Source organism: Argiope bruennichi, chromosome X1, assembly GCF_947563725.1.
Source record: "Argiope bruennichi chromosome X1, qqArgBrue1.1, whole genome shotgun sequence".
Classification (NCBI taxonomy): Eukaryota; Metazoa; Arthropoda; class Arachnida; order Araneae; family Araneidae; genus Argiope; species Argiope bruennichi.
This window is the reverse complement of record NC_079162.1, coordinates 104,692,595-104,711,379: the sequence shown is the minus strand read 5'-3', so window position 1 is coordinate 104,711,379 and position 18,785 is coordinate 104,692,595.

The window sequence follows — 18,785 nt, the reverse complement described above, 5'->3', positions numbered from 1 at the left end:
GGGTCTTCGGGTATACAAAACACATAAATAAATGGGTAGGAAAAAACCTCTGTACTGTGTTTGTATAGCATAGCGTAAAAATGGAACCCAGATGGTGTATTTCCGGATATTGGTATGAAATTATTGTCGGTTATAAGTTTCTGGCAGACTTGGGCTGTGTGAGTTGTATCAAACTGTTTTAAATGGTCTACAATACTTTGGAGTCGGCAGGCTTTTAGATATGAATTCGGTACCGGAGATGCTTAGTTTTATAGCCGCTTTTGGGGATTTATTCCGCCGGTCGAGTGAAACGAAACATTTAAAGAGGTAAATTCATTATATCTCCTTCTAAAAAAGTATATTTTTGCTTTTATATGCCGTTTTTTTTTTTAAATCTTTTTCCTAAAAAGCTGAAAATTGAAGAATAAAAATCCTTACTTAACATTCGAGATGATAGCCATAATTCTAAATCCAAATAAATAAGAGAAAATATTCTATAGATTCATTAATTGTTTCCAAATAAATTCTTTAAAAAACTGTTTTCTTTCAGATAATGTTACAGATCGTGTCTTGTCTTGTTGAACTTCATTACATCAAAGTTTACAATACATAAGATCGCAGAACATTGCATTTAAAATGTTCATAATTTAAACATATATTTCCTCGAACGAATAGAATGAAAAATGTAAGGAGGTAAAATGTATTATATTTTACTTTTGAAAATGTATATTCCTGACTTTTATTTGTCACTTTTTTTCTCATCATTCTGGAAAGCTTAGTACTGAAGAATAAAAATTATTATTAAGTTTTAAGATAGCAAACGTAATTTATAAATGCAAGACTAGAAGGTTTTATGGATACATTAATAGTTTCTAAATAAATGTTTTGATAACTATTCTCCTAAAAAATGGGAACTAGCCACTATTCCATACTTTCATATTGGACGTAATTAAAGAAAAATTTAGAACTCACAAAATCGCAGCTTTGTAATTCATACTTTCATAATGTGAAGCATGTAAAGCGTTATTTTTTGCGAAACTGGTGATGAATACAGCACAATACATACTAGAAAAATATTTTGGGACTTTACAGTGCAAGCATGCACTTTTTGTTTTTATTTATTTATTTATGAATATATGCGTTTTATTCTTATTTATTATTATTTTGCATTTTACATATACTAGACACCTGAAGAAAAAAAAATGACCTATGAAATAAGAGAATCTAAAAACAACCATAAATTCATTTATAAGGAGCTTCATATTACTTTTGCAGTTCATTCCGAGGGTTTTTATTCATATCAGCTTTTAAATACATATTTAAAAAATCTAATTATATTTTTTTTAATAAAAATTAATTCATAATATAATAATATATTTTTGTATTCACCAAAATTTTAAACAAAATCTTATGACAAAACCGCAATTGCTCTATATTTTTAACTGACTTTTATGAGTTTGATAAATACGAGTATAAAGGAAAATACATAAAGATACATTACTTATAAGATACATAAAGATACATTAGTATGCTTTAATACATTTTATGTATTTAAAGATAATTTGAAACTAATTTAAAATATCCTACTATATACGATACAAATAGGCGTCATTTAATTTCCTATATATGGACAGATTTTCATAATGTTATATTTCATTACTGTCAACTTACGATTAGATAAATATTTGGCAAGTTTTTTATATAAATAATTGATTTTACAAATTTATAAATTATTTTGTTATTAATTTTTTTCTTAATTTTTAGAAGTGTTAATTAGAAGAAGTTTAAATATATTAAGATTCAGAAACTATCCGTTTTTGTATTAAAATTATAACAGCTGCTGAGATAACTTGAACATTTTAGAAATAGACCTTTCTTTCACGAAGTCTCCATTATCAAACGGTTTCATAAAAGTATTTTTTCCGTATTTTAGCCAGCAAAAAGTGTTCCCAATTGACTTAAATGAGATGTCAAGCATTCAGGTTTCGGACAAGACATAAGGTAAAATAACAGGCCCTAAAAACGGCAATAGCTCCAGAAATCCTTATTCCCCAAAGACTCCAGACCACCAACAGCACTCAGCTCAGCGCATTTTTTCTTTCTTTCTCTCCCCCCCCCCAAGAAACACAGAACAAGAAAAGATAGATCTAGAATCACGAAGCGACCACTTAGACCTTCCTTAACAATCATTCGTTCTCTTTAATCTTATTTCCTTCATTTATTCCCGGGAGAGGAAAAAGAAAGAAAACAGAACTACATAGATCGCGTTGGGATGCCAATAACCCTTAAATCTGCTTGCTATCAAGACAATTCAAGTTTTTTTCTTCCACTACTGTAAATCAAAGATCCTTATTATTATTTTTTTTATCATTCCTTTTCTTTTATTAGGGATTTTCTTTTTCTTTATTACAATAGTAACACAGTAAACGTTATGAATTTATATGCTATTATTATTTTTTATAATATAAGATTCAGAAGGACAATTTTTATGTAAAAGAAGAAAACAAAAGTTAACTCATAAAATTTGCCATTGCCTTATTATTATTATTTTTTCTAATCGCATTCGGCTTTGAAATTAAATTATTTCGAAAATATCGCTATAATTTCAAAGAAATCACCACTTTTAGATTTAATTAAATGAAACACCTTTCAAAGCATATACGATTACAGAATATTATTGATTAAAATTTCTGGTGTTGGCAAATGGCAAGCAAGCATTGGACATTCAGTAATTTCTGCTTATTTTTACCAGTATTTTTTTTTATAACTGTAAAATGCGCATACTTTTAATTTGTTACGGTGTAGAGAAAAATATATTTAAAAAAACCCTTAAACTTAATGTTTACTACTGATGGGAATACGTTTAAAAGAAATAACCGAAAACATAAAGAGTATATTTTCAAATGAAGACAAAAAAAAAAAAAAAAAAAAAAAAAAAAAAATTGTCAACACTTAATCATTTTGTTAATCGATCACTTTTTGATATTGGAATTGCATTAAATTAATGAGTAACAGGAAAGTTATAATCTTAAATGGAAAATCTTCTGGTTTATTGATCAACAGATATTCTGTATTATCTTCAATAAAATATATACCACATTTAAAAAAACTAATATTTAATGACATCAGAAAAAAAAATTTATACACTGACATTCGGTTACTTTAATTTATTATTCGTTGGCCATATGTGAGTATAAAACTAATGCGAACGCAATAGACATAAAAATCTGGTTAAGTTCGCTTAAAAGGATTCCTCGCTTTTAAACCGAAATTTAATAACTTTACAAAAGAACATAAAAGCTCATTAAGAATGAAACTTTTTAAAAAATTAATACAGTATAAGCATGCAGAAAAGTAAATGAAATCTGCATAAAAAATATATATATATAATTGCAGCATGTAATAAATATTTAAATACAGATGACTCGTGTGAGACCCGATTTCCGGAAAACTAGTAAATAGTATATTATTTATTCGTAGGTAATATGTGAATACAAAAACACAAAACCAATGCGTACATAAAAAGTATTTAAAAACATTCATTGTCTTTAAATCCGAATTTCCTGACTTAACATAACGATTCATTCTCACAGAAGATAAAAGCTCATTATGAATGAAACTTTTAAAAAATTAATACATTACAAGCACACAGAAAGCTAAATGAAATCTGTGGAAAGAAAGGACATAACGGCAGTATGTAATGTTGTGATACAAATTATTCTTGTGAGGCTCAATATACGGAACACTAGTAAACAGTATATTACTAATGACATAAGTATAATATTACTGTTAAAATGACTGTTCAATTTACATTTTTAACTACGACTGTAGTTATAAATTAAAGTACGGTGCATATATATGTATGGCATGCATACACACATAAATTAATTCAACTGCGCCATCTAGGGGAAAGAAGGAAAACTTGCCGTAAATTTGATGCAGAATGTCTCTTTTTTTTTAGTGTTTCAGCTATAAAATAAGAATTTCAGGCGTTCATGGAAGCGATTAGAGAAAAAAAAAAATGAAAATAATTAAATAAATTTTAAAAAATCAACATAAATTTTTTGTTTGATTTCTCCGAATATCAACTATATTTTTGTTTCTATAAACATAGATTAATAAAATAAATTAAATTCATAACCTTCTGTCACATAAAATGTCATTTTCTTAAAAGAGTCCCGAAAAAAAAATGTCTTTCTTTGTTATCTACAAGATTTAGAGAATTGAAAATTCATACTAAATTATTTTATTTAACAACATCAATAAACAATTCTATTGAAAAATCTTAGATAATTTCTTTTGCTGAAAACTGCCTATTACTTTTAAGAAGTGAGTCTATAAACAGTATTAATATATATAGTCCTTTCTTTTATTTAAATATCACTATTATGAACATTAACGTCTTGATGTAATTTTTGATGAATCAAAATCATTCCAGAAATTTTTTTTCCATATAGCTGAAAAATTTGTTACAAAAAAAATAAAAATAACCTTCTTTTCAAGAAAATAATCATATAAAGAAACTGTACATGAAGAGATGAATCTTTAATACTGATAAGAAACTCAGATTATTAATACGTTCGAATATTTAGACAGAGATCGACAGATGATAAGATAAGGCAAATGCAAAAGAAATAATTAAAATATATATATATAATCATAACAGTAAATTACCTATCAATAATTTACTATCCATCCAGTAATAAACTAATTTTGGGAAGTAACAACAAAATTAGGGATTTATGAAATAATTTACTTAACCGACCAATAAATGCACGTTAGCGATTTCGTGGATTTAGGTAAAACTAAAGTTTAAATCTGTGTTTGAAACCAGATTTCGTAAGATTCCGCTAGATGGCGAGAACGGAAAGTAAACAAACATGGCGGGTATCACGTGCACTAGTCCGAAATGGTGTCTCTTTTTCAGACATTATGGCAACAACATCATGACGGATGGCCCTGGAAAGAGAAGGGGCCGTCTTTATCTGGCAGAACCCCTATGGGATAACGAATGATTCTTCTCCGTTCCCCGAATTATTCTCACAGTGAGCATTTTGTCTTGATTGGCTCCCAAAGAGAATGTTTCCACCCAAGAAGGTGGGATTGTGGGGGAAATCTCCAAGACGGATAGGGTAGCAGAATTATGGGTTGTCGAGTTGTCAACAAAATGAATTACCAGTTCGGGCTAAAGTATCTTCTTATGATAATGTCAGGCCATTATATACCAGTAGCTACAAGCTGAAATAGCGTTCAAAATGTGCCAGAGCACCATCAGAAAAGATTTATTATACAGTATTTAAACAAATCAGAAATAATGAAAATAACTTATCTCAGTTTAGAAATCTAATCTTGGAAAGTTGCTCATGGATGAATTTTATGGCTCCAGAAAGTAAAAAATTCGTAAATGACTTCTAGGACATGAAGTGAATAATTATGCGTCACTCAATAAATAAATGCAAATTTCTTCAAGCAAGTTATATATGTTGAAGTCACATTTTTACTTTTTCATAATGCTTCACTTTATATATCTTCATTTTCCTTTCTTAACGGAGCTGATTAAAATCGCTTAAAATAATATATATTAAGTTATTTTGATATTATTTTATAATTAACTATTTTAAATAATTAATTTCAAATGTTGGGTTTCTATAAAAACTAAAATAGTAAAAAAAGATTGTTTTGCAATTACATATAATTTAAAACTATAAGGCCAATATAAATTAATTATTTTCGATTAGAAATTTTTCCTAAATTTGCTTTCATCTTGGAATGACATTTTTTTCTAATTTAACCTAAAAAAACCCCTTTCGCTATATATAAAATGTATTAATATTTATACCGAATTATTTAAAATATCTAATCAGCCTCAAAGAATAGAGATAATAATCTGTAAATCACAAACTTTAAACTTTTTTAAAATCTTATCTTATCTACACCATCTTATACATACTCCAGATAAGTGGCAACAAATTCACTCATTCAAATCCACATTTTTATTTCGTTCATTAATTTTTATTCTTCAGTAAATATTTGTAACAATATTTAGTAGAATTGTCCTTTAATATGCATTTTAATTTTCGAATTATTGACATATAAGCGCAGACATAATAGATTCTGTGTATTAATCCGAATCCTGCAATTAGTACTTGTTTCATTTACACAGATTGTTACAAGAACAGATAATTTCAGTTTCAATAATCCATACCATCGATTATTAGGCGTTCTTTATTGAAAAACGTTGGTAGAAAAGAATAAGAACAAAGGAAATTTATTCAATCTATGTTTTTTTCATTTTATAACTTATTGCAACAAGGGGAAGTTTTATTCTATGTTGCTTTATGAGTTTAAATGAGTAATACAATGTTAGTTCATAGTTCAGCCGGTAGGTGTGTAGTAAACAACATAAATTGTAATATAATGTGCAGTTTCCGACCAATGAGCGTTGAGGTGGGTTGCAACCACCTTCCTCTCGTCATGCATCATTGAAAAAAATATAACATTACGTTACAAATATATAGATCATACGCAAACATTTATACCGAGTATATTTTACTTTTTATACTTTATTTTATTCCACTAACTCAAAAAAAATGTTCACAAATGTATGAAAAAACTGCAGAATAATCTGACACATATAAAGTATATTATAATATAATTCGGTCCAACTCATACTCCCAATTTTCAAAAACTCGTCATGAGTTATAATACTAAGGAATTATTAAATCCTTTGACATAAATAAAATAATTTATTTTTTATTTAATGATAAACTAGGAATGTTTTAATAGTAATTCATAATTATAACAAAAAAAGAATTCACAGCATTTGTCAATAGTAAATAATCAGTCATGATTATTTAAAGTCATTAGCAATCAGTCATAGCTAATTAGCCATAAATCAGTTATCATTATTCATATTCAGTTATAAATATTAGTTTGCATAATGGAAAGAAGAAAGTTGTAATAATAATTTATTATTACGACTGCAATGAAATTATTATAGTAATATTAATTAGTCATAAGTTTTCAATCATATTTAATCATTCATCTATTATATTTAATTTCAAAAATTATTAAGATTTCTAACTTTCCATTTGATAATTTTTTTACAAAAAACTAGGAATTTTTGAATAATAATTCATAATTATTGCGTTAAAACATAATACTAATTAAGCATAAATAATCATATTATTTTTATTATGATTTGAAAATTCGTGATTTAATAGTAATACATGAGTTGTTAAAAATGCTAAAACGTGACCTTACCCCTTTATTGTATTTGCATGCGGGTTCTGATGACGTTACAGAAGCATTCCCTAACTGAAATTCTGTAAAGGACTAAAGAATAAAAAATAAAAATAAAAAAATTTTGAAAAAAAAGGAGGAACTATCGAGCTGTTATATTTGATGTTTTATTCGAGAACCTTTCAGTTAACCCATCAACTGATAAATGGAACATGTTATCGAAGAACAATCTACTTGTTATCGAATAAAAAATAAACAAACAGGGTCGAGTAGGTGATAATATGCTGAGCTCAACTTCGGATTTTAACATGCAGGTTTATCAGTTTGAAGTGGTGGGAGTTCTGCAAAATTATTTACTATAAGCATTTTCAAAATCGCTACCGACATTTTTACGACGATGCTTGAAAGCAGATTGAGAATGAAGAGTGGGATCATAAATTCTTTTAAAAATCCTTTTAGACGAAAGTAGTTTCCTCAAACTAGGTACTAATTTAATCTACAGTTTTTATTCAGTTCATCGTATAAGCATTAGCAGGAAAAAAAAATAAAGCCCAGACGCTGAAAAAGGAATAAAGAAATGAGCTTATTTGCTTTAATTACAGAAGTCTTATGATTTTCCTCACTCTGAAATGACCTTTGGTATCGAAAGACCTCCACATCTTTTTGCAAAGATAGCATTATTGCTCGTTTATTGCTAGGTGTAGTTTTACTTTATTGCTAGCTTAGAAAATAATTACCAAAACTAAAGATTTAAAAAGGGTTGCTTTATGAATTTACATTAAAATAGTGTGATTTGAGCCTCAGTTTTCACTGTGATGTCCTTTTCTTGACAAAAAGAAAATTAATTTAAGAACATCAACTTTTTAGTTGATGCCCGAAGCCCCGATGATAGTCTATAAATAAAGGAAATACACACCATTCACACTACGTATAATTTAACGGAATTTTTAAAAAAAAGCACTTGCCTTTGTAAGAAATCAAATTCTTATCCATCGTTAATTAATACTGTATTACTTTTATCGCATTAATTAATCAATACATTGAAATTGCCATAAAACTTTTGGATGGAAATTGAAAAGAAAAAATAATAAATGAATAAGTAAAAATAATTTATGAAGCTCACCAATGCAATCATAAAAAAGTAAAGACAAAAAATAATAATTATGCAATATTTAAAAGACTGGTCTTCCACAATCACTCTTCTCACAACTAGTGAGAATTTCAAACATTTTCGAAAATCTTAATCGTAATAAGTTTTATGTTCAATATTTTGTTCATAAACGTTTTCTATCATTTCTCACTTATATGGGAAATAACAAAAATAAAGAAGAAAAAAATACATTTCAGACTTTCTGAAGTCTATGAGACAAAAACTTCTTTCAAAATCTTAGCTCTTTCAAGACTGACGGAGATTCGATTATATTCAAATCAAATTTTTTTAGAAAATCAGTTTTAAAGCATTTATATCCTACAAAATAAATACAAATTCATTCCGAAAATACCATTCAATTTAATCCTACTTTTCAATTATTCACTTTTACCTACGAAAATAATTTTAAATTATCTATAGGGAACTTTTACTAACAGCACAAAAATGTGAATGTATAACATAATCTGTGATCAACACATATTTAAATTTAACACAAAAGATATGACTGAAAAGACTCACTCGGATTTAAGTAACTGAAGCCAAACTTTTCCACATTATACGAAGAATTTATTTCTATTTATGACATTAACCAATTTTTTTTATGTCAATGCTGAATTAAATTTTTTTAAATCCAATATTAGCTCGACTATCTTTAACTTGGGAGTTTTAATTAAAATTTATATTTCTGCTTATTTTTTCCAACATCAAAGAAGGGAGGTGGGAATTCATCTGTATATTCAGACAATTCTAAAGCACTGTTCTGTGATATTGACAACCTTAAACTATAAACCTCTTTATTAATATAGCTTTTTTTTTTATAGAAAAGAATTGATGCATGGGGTTTCAATTGATGTTTAAAATTTTCGGAGATTTGAGGAATAAGACATTCAACCCAAAACCAAGTAATGTAATGCTAAAAATAAATTTCGTACCCCAAATTTTTAAAATTAAGATGCAATGCTTTTGATAATTGTGTAATAGGAAATACTAATAGAATGGAAAAACCTTTCTTCATGAATTGAAGTAAACAATTGTTATCTAACTGAATAGAAAAGAATCATTATGAATAAAACTGCTCCTTAAGATGAAATTTGAATCCAATCTTTCTAAATAAATCACTAAAATATCAAATACACCAGTGTAAAATAACTTTAAAAGACGGTAATTAAGTCTAACTATAAACTGTTTTTAAGTATAAAAACATATCGTCTCATTAAATGGAATTTGCTTCTAATTTGAAAAGGAATATGTTTCGCTTTCCTGTAATGTATGTTCTCAACTTAAACTTTGTCTGGCCTTCACGCACATCTTAATTCACATAAAACCTCACCCATTCTCGCATTTTACCCTCATCCTATAATAAATTCTGGCATTCTTCTTCTAGTTTCTTTCCCGTAGAGTACCTATGAATTACAGCGATCGCGAGTAATTGAATGAATAAATAAGAAGAATTTTTCCAATACAAAATTTCTCCCCACGTCTATTGTAAATAAATAACTAAATGGGCATATTAAAGTATCTCCATAGGTCTCCTGCATAGCGCTATTTGGACCGAGACTTTCTCCTGCGCTGTTAGGTTGCTATTAAAGGAATTACCTCGACTGGAGACCAAACACTAGAATTATTCCCGTGTGGATTAAGCTTTACGGGGTAGTTGCAACGTACATTCCGTGTCCCTTTAATCCTGCTTCAGCAAAACACTCTCCATTTCGGGAGCTGTCGCAAATTTCCTACTTTAAGGGAACGACAGAAGATTCAAGATTGCATTTAGGGATTTGCAAAGACTCCTAAGTAGCATTACTTTACTTGTGGTGTTACTGTTTTGTGATTACCACTTTCGGGAATCTATTTTAACACCATTCCCCTTCATTTTGAGACGTTTTAATTTTGAGAAGACCCCATGCATTTTTCTTATAACTCTACGTAGGATAGATGGGCACTCGATCATACGCAGATCAATTAATTTTTCTCATCCTGCTGCCATAAATGCATATAAAAAAAGGAAGAATAATTTATTTAAAAACTAACACTATTCAAATATGTAAATAGATATATATTACGCATATTATTTAGTATCTACTGCTGTCATAATAAGATAATTATACATCAAATTCACTACACATTTCGCAATATACACAAACAGATTTATATTACAAACATAAGAATTCTACACGCTTGTTTTCTTCATTTATTTCTTTAAACCCCATTTATTAAGCCAGAAAACTCAACTGTTAAGATCCAAAGTTTGCATTGAAAAAGCATCATAAGGAAAGGACTTACTACAAAATCGATGATAAAAATTTTTTCGAGAATAGAAGATATAAGTTCTCACAAATATAAAATGTTTACGCAAAGGTAAAGTATTAAAATAAAATTGGAAAAAAAAAACTTTTTTTATATCCACTCTGAAGAAATTCATGCCATTAACTTTGAAAATTAAAAAAAAAATGATAGGATCAGTTTCCATTCACTTAATTGATTATCTTTTTGCAACTGATAATTATAATTTACCTTGGCCTTTATGACTGCAAGAAAATGTAATTCATCTTCTGCCACATAATAGCTCAATCTAAAGTGAAATTTAATACGCTATTAGTTTTTATATAGGTCATGTTATTGTATTATAACCAGATATTATATATTTCAAGTTAGAGTTTCTTATTTCATAATTTTTCCTTGTGTATTTTATTCATAAAATTGCCTGAATTCCGATTGACTATATTTCCAGTTAAATTCTTTAAGATTAGGCCACGATAATAAAGTCAGCTTCAGAAAATAAAAAATAAATGTGATTGTAATACAAATTAAAACACAATTTTACACATTCCAAAAATAAACTGAAATAAACTAAAGTTCAATTTCAAATATCATAGTAGCTTTATTTAGAAGAAATTAATTTTAATAGTTAATAAAAAAAACACAAAAATATATTAAAAGATGATAATAAACATCTATGATAATAAACAACAAAGAAACACGTAATCATTTTCACAAATCCTTAAGATTAAAGAAAAAGAAGAAGAAAATAGTCTTAAGAATATTCAAATTAAAAATAACTAAAAGTATATTCAATTCTTTACTACCGTATCTTAAAAAAATCCCAATCACAAGAATATTCAAATTAAAAATTGCTAAAAGTATATTCGACTCTTTATTATCGTTATCTTAAAAAAAAATCCCCAAGTCATTTAATTACAAAATTATTAATAAATAACTTATGCCAGTATTCTCAAATATCACACCACCAATGAGGTGATGATTGAAATCATTTTAAATTATCATCTAGTCAAATATTTCTTAATCGAAAATAGCAACAGTAATTTCGTCATTTCGGAGACTCCTGGTTAAATTTGTAGAATCTCCCCCTTCATTTCCAGTCACGTGCGTTTTGGGACTGAGAAACTACTAAACAAATATCGCGGACATAAGCGAGCTTCGAGAGGTAATGTTCCTCTATCTAGCGCTAAGTGCTCATTCTGAAGACACTAAGTGCCAACTCTAAGTTTTATGGAGATGACTTGTTAAACTCTTCTCCTACCATGCATTCAGGGGAGAATCTTACGGCGCTGGCTTACTACTTACGATCTCTTTAAATCATATTCACGGGTGCTTGCTCTTTAGACCCACTGTTATTTCCTTTTCAACTTATACACCAGAATAAGCATGAAACGCAGATGAAAGGAACATCCTCTACAAATTATCATCTTATTTTCAAGCAGAAAACTACAAAAATCTATTGTCTGTTTTTTAGAGCAAATTTTGAGTGATATCTTTGAATAAAAAATAATACTATAAAAATCGTGAAGGAACAATGGAAAGATAATGAGTATTGCCACGATTCTTGCTTTGTAACCACAAGACAGTTTGTACACTAATCAATAATCCAAAACTGAACAATATGAATAAAAAAAGGGAAGGGGTTATATATCTCCCCACCCCGGCTGACCTCGTATAGTGCATACTCCAAGTCAGTATATTCCTAAATATTGCCCCGCAGAATAATTAAAAAAAAACAACTTTCTATTATCACTTTTGAGGTCAAAACAGATAATTATATATTTTGCATAATAAATATATTTTAATATATTTAATATAAATATATTATAAATATATTTTGCAGCTAATTATTGGTTACTTTTTCCTATTTCTACATTATTATATTTTTATCACGGATATCTCTCCATCTCATTTGGATAACTGAAGTCTAATGCCAAAGTCTTGAGTTCGTAATCCAACTCAACAGTATGCGCTAAATCTGTCAAGGGTCAAACTTCCCCTGGTAAGGAATGAAAGTATTCTAATAAAGAATAGGCAACAGGATGGTGGTTCCGATGTCATCCTCATAATCTGACCGCTGTTCCAAAATTAATAAGCCTGTCCCCAAATAATTCTCACATAACTTTAAAAGAGACGTAAAAATTCTAAACTAAACTTAAGTTATTTCTGGCATAGGTCAACATAAGATTCAAAAATCAATTTTTACGGCAGGACAAGAAAGGAATTATTCTGGCACTACACATTCTACTTAATAATTTATTAGAATTTCATCACAAGAGGAATAAAAACAGAATTCAAGCAACTTATTCTTATATCTTTGTTTAAATAATTAAATTTTTCAATTGGGAATCTTAAAAATTGATTTTAACGGCATTGTAAACATTTTGGGAGGGATTATTAAAAGAATCACTAAATAGTTTCTTAATAATAAAATTTCATTAGAAAATATATTTTTCTTTCTAGTCTAGCTACAAAAATTATAACTTTTAAATTGTGGTGCAAATAAAATGAAATTTTAAAAAGTATCTAAAAGTATTTAATATATTTCCAAATTATGAATATTAAACTGCATTCTCCAAGCCATTAAAATAATTCATTATTTAAATACTCACATAAAGTTCCGTTTGCTCAATAAATATAAACGCAGCAATATAACTAATAATGCACGAGATGAATCATTATTGCTTCCACTTGAATGCAACTTAATTTTAAAATAAAACCAAATTTTTTTTAAAGTCATTCAACATCACTGCAAAAGAAAAACTGCTGTCACGATCGCAGAACCTGTAGGGCGTAAGTGCCCTATTTACTCGATTGGATGCCGCGTGTGAATGCTCAAAACCTCTAATCTGAACATTTCTCAGAAAGCTCCACCTGGTAGGGGATGACTTACTCTAGCGTGACTACGAGTATTAACCATCACCATCAAGATCTGGGAATAACTCCCACGCGTATTATTCAAGCGGAAAGCTGTTAAACATGACCTTTGGATAGCTCAAGATAACGTTGACCAGATTTCAGTCAGCTGACACGCGATTCTGTACTCGAATTCGAAGTGACTGCAGTAAAATACAAGAGAGCGCACGTAACCTTCTTACTATCAATTACATTCACACTTTTTGCAGGCGCTTTACGCATGTCGAAAATTTAGAGGCTATTAGAGATAAATAGTCATAAATGTAGTACTGATAAGGTTTACGGCTTTCTTTAACGAAATTAAACGCTCAGTGTTGAAAGAGTGAAGCTCATTTAGTGAATGTAAATAGATAAGAGTTGAACTGGAATCTAATTTTACGGTTCTCAGTTAAAGAAAATACGAACTTGAAAAAATATGTCTAAATTTAAGTCACTAATATGAATGGGGCATTTTAAAATTTCTTTTACGGGGGAAGTTAATTAATTTACAGAATTTTTAATGTTTACAATATCAGCTTTTCAATTTAAAAATGAGCTCTCGACTCATAATTAAATAGAAATACAGGTTACTAGAGATTTTGGACAAAAGTAAAAAATCTGAATATTAAACAAACTATTCTTTCTTACCAATTTAACAGCATTGCAAGCATACATTTTTGTGGTTTTACGAATTAGATTTCATGTGTCATCCAGCTTATATAATGAACGACCTTTCTAGCTCATTGTCTTTTATTTATTTTACTTTATTGTGCTTGCTTACAGTGCAGCCGATTCCGGTTTTTGAGAGGTTTCACAAGTTTTAAAAGGGGGGAAAATAAAACCTTACGAATATTCAATACTTTTTTTTTCAAAGGAACCTTATTTTTATATAAAAGAAAAAATCTGTAAGCATAAAAAAAAAAAAAAAAAAAATTAACCGCTGAGTGATAATTACTTTCTCCGATTACAATAATGAAATGATTCTTGAAAGCACAGATGAATAATACACAATTCACATAAAGTGTGCTTCTAAAAACTGGAGTGAAATAGATGTAGGAAAAAGTGGAATGAAGCATAAATGGAAATAGAATAAAATTACTGAATAATTATATTCGGTTTCTATGCTTACAAGCAAAAAAATATAAGAGATTGTATACATAGTAATTTCAATTTTGTCCAATGCAATGTTATCTTCAATGTGAAATGATGTTGTCTTCAATGTGTTCTTGAGCAGGATCTACACAATCAGTTATGGAATGACTCTTTTTACTATTTTTAAGTATTTTTGATGAAAATAAACGCCATTAAGAATCACATTTAAATGCTACCCAGAAAGCGCAAAGGTCGTTATAATCAAAAGATTAAAAAAAAAAAGATTTAAGAAATTAAAAAAAAAATGTCTAGCATATTTTCTGCATTAGTTTTTGCTTTGTTTTGCTTACTAATAACATAGCAATATTTTTTTAAAAAATTGAGATGCCCCTTATCTAACCCAAAACTTACCTTTTTGAATTTAGAAGGTATCTAGCAAAATAATAATAATAATAATAAATTAAGTATTATGCTTGTAATTTGATACTTGCCTTGAAAGACAACAGGGCATTCAGATTAGCCACAAGATAATTTTTAAAGATTAAACAGATATTAAAAAAAAAAAACGAAACAAATTCTTTGAAAGTATTAAAAAGAAAAAACTCTTACTTTAATAATAACAAATAACGCAGGTTCTCACATTCCAAAGTGTATCAAATTGATATCACGTTTGGAATCAAATTATTATCACGTTTGAATAACAGACAAGCATTCAAAACTGAAAACACTTTTCTTTTTCAAGTTCATTTGGTGAAACAGTCAACAAAGATTCTGCTTACACGGGGAAACACATTTTGATTTTAGATGAGACAGTACTATTAAATTTCTAACATCACTAAAACACATCGAAATTAAAAAAAAAAAAATGTAAATTGAATCGAAAGATATAACAAAGAATCTGAGGCTATAAAAGTTCATATTCCATCTAAAACTACTATTCATTTTAAAAAGTAAAGCAAATTTTTAAAAATATGAACTGCTTGCGTTTTAAATACCTAATAGCAGAATTAAACAGGCGATTGAAGATAATGGGAAGTACGTTTTAGATAGAATGAATATTTTATTAATTAAGAATTTGTTTTGATTTTCAGCAATATATATATATATATATATATATATATATATATATATTATGGCCGTGTCAAATAACTAGATCCTTCAAGTAAGTTAAAAAAAAAAAAAAACACCATCATTTGTCACTTATTAATTCGTACTTACATATTTACATGCCTAGCAAGTAAATCCAATATAAGAAATTATAGCTTTTTTTTAATTAAAGAAATAAAATAAACATTGCACGCAGAAACAAACATCAATAATTTACATTAACTGACCTCACCATAAATAATTCATGAACATATTTAATTACATTTAAAATCAATGAATATTGCAATTCAATATTTATTACGTGAGAGAAAATCCAAATGGCATTTTTTGTATAGTTTTACACCTCTGATGACGCGCACTTAGACGGCCGAGTTAAAATAAACACGTAAATAACTACTCAATATATATGCACATACATAGTTGTTGTTAGGTTTAATGGCGCAAGAGCCATTATTGGCCATACTGCACCACATATATACATAGAGAGAGATCTGAATCAGAATCAATTATTCAATATTCCGAAGAAAATAATTTAAAATTATTCAAAATAAAATCATCATGAAAAGATGCTTGCGTTTAATAGTTTACGATTAATATAGTAATGAATCTATTCCTACGATAATAAGGATTCTTAAAAAAAATCGCGTGACCACAGAAATTGAAAATGATTCTTCGTCTGTTATTTAACCTCAGCAAAAAGGTAGTGTGTAATATTTTTTAAATTAAAATTCAAAGATATATCTAAAAAGAAGCTAAGGCATATATAAATAATTTTAAAATAATTCTACGGCGGTTTGTTAAACAATCATTCATATTGTAAAAATATATACTCAGCTGTAGCGTTTAAGAAATTGTGTCAAGTTCTTTAAAGCTCATCAACTCAGGAACAGTATCAGATGATGTCAGCGGAAAGGCTCCTTAATTGCTACTCTCCGTTAAGCCGTAGCAAAATGGCAGGTTTTAGCATTTACTTCCACATAAAAAGTGTTTTGAAAGAAAGTAGTTCGTAAAATGGTATGAAAATCTCATCTCGGGAGATGCAAGTAGAAATTTTTAGCCAACGTCTTTATAAGTTTCGAATCGGACATTAGTTTAAATTAATTCTAAGCTGATAGGCTCCCCATGGCAATAAACGAACAGAGCCCCCATTAGAGGTATTAGTGTATAGGGAAGGGTCCAGCTGAGCCGCTTTCGCTGACGTCATCACAATTTCAGCAAATGAGAGGTAGCTAATCCAGAGGCACACGTGGTACGATGGATAGATTGCAAGGGTGGTTCTGATCCAATTATCGACGGCTGGTATTATTCGGGGTTGAAATGGACCAGCGAAGCCCACCGAATCCGTTTCAGTCATTCCGACCCCGAATATCCAGCAAGCTTATCTACAGCAACATATGCCTCCATTGTTCAGCTTCATAAATAAAGATAACCTCCCTCGCATACCAAAAACGCAGTTGACAGTGCTTTCAAGTTAATACATAAAACATAGCGTTATACCACTATGCTTATGTTACAATTCGGTACAGTCGCAATTTCCCATTTTCAATTAAATGCCGCTTCGGAAAGAATTGTTGGTTCACGCAAATATTAAAATAACCTCCACTTTGGCGAAATTTACGCGATTTAAAACGATGATGCCATTGAAAAATTATGAATACTTTGTTCAAAAATTGTTTCACAAAAATGTAAAAAGGAGGATAAATAACATAGTATTATTAATGCTTCCATGTTCATCATTTGATCATCGAAACGACATTTCTAAAAAGGCTGTAAAATCTTTTACAAAAAAAAAAAAAAGAATACCACAATATATAAGGCACATATCGATTATAGACACTGTATATTATTCTTTTAAGTACTGTTTTAAAAACAATACTTTTTGTGAAAAGGATCTGCTTTAAAGATAATGGATAATATCTTTATCATTCCATGAATTAAAAAAATTAAATAATACATTTCATTGAAATGCAATTTAATACATTTTTAATACTGACATTTTTATCAATTCTCCTGGCTCGAGCAACGCAAAAATCACGTGTTAATATTCCATGCAATTCGTCGGGAATGAGATTCACTCATATTTGCTCTTATTCTCAAACACTGTCATAAAAAAACACTGTACTAGCAAATGATTTTATACAAAAGAAACAGTTTATTAAATATTACTTTTTCAATCTCTTTCATCTCCCCATAAAATTGGCATTTTTTTCTTTTTTTAAGTAATTCCCTAAGTCATATTTGTACAACCTTTCATTCCGGATTCACCATTTCTCGTGAATTTCATTTTATATCATTTTTTTCTATTTGATCAAAGTTTATTAACTGGAAAATACCGAATTAAAAACAACAACGAGGAAATCAATTCATTAAAAAAAAAAAAAATCCAAATCCTTTTAGTACAATCACAGCCTATTTTCAACACATAGCAGCAATCCGCATTTTCACATAATGTTTTTAATCACCTACATTACCTCCATTAGGCGTAGATTTTTTTCACCTAAGTATTTTGCAAGAATTATCAACCATAAGGTTCGAAGTAGAATATTTAATAGCATTATAAATAAGATATACGAGAAATAAAGAGAAGAGAAACAAGATATTATCTATTAAGTGATGCACGATTCTCCGAACCTCCACAATATACAAAGCTTCATTTCGAAACAACGAAATGGTTAGTAAATAAAGGCAACTGGGGAGTTCGGAAACTAGAGTTATTTCGATATCGACATCCTCTTTAAATTAAGAGATTTTCAGGAAAGAACGTTTTTCCTGAAATTCAAGTATAAGGGCATTTCATCATTGTTGCCACTTCTGCGTAAGGTATTTTACTTATGGTCACACACATCTGGTAAATGCTTGATGTATATTGAAAGAATTTCTTTGAAATGAATTTATTTTTACTTTTCTTATATATTTATTAACATTCTTGACATGAAAAACAATCAAAAGAACGGTTGAAATGTTACGATCTAATAAATTAAATTGATTAAGTTATATAGTATTTGAGGGTTAGTTATAGCTCAAATTCTGAATCGCTAAGAAT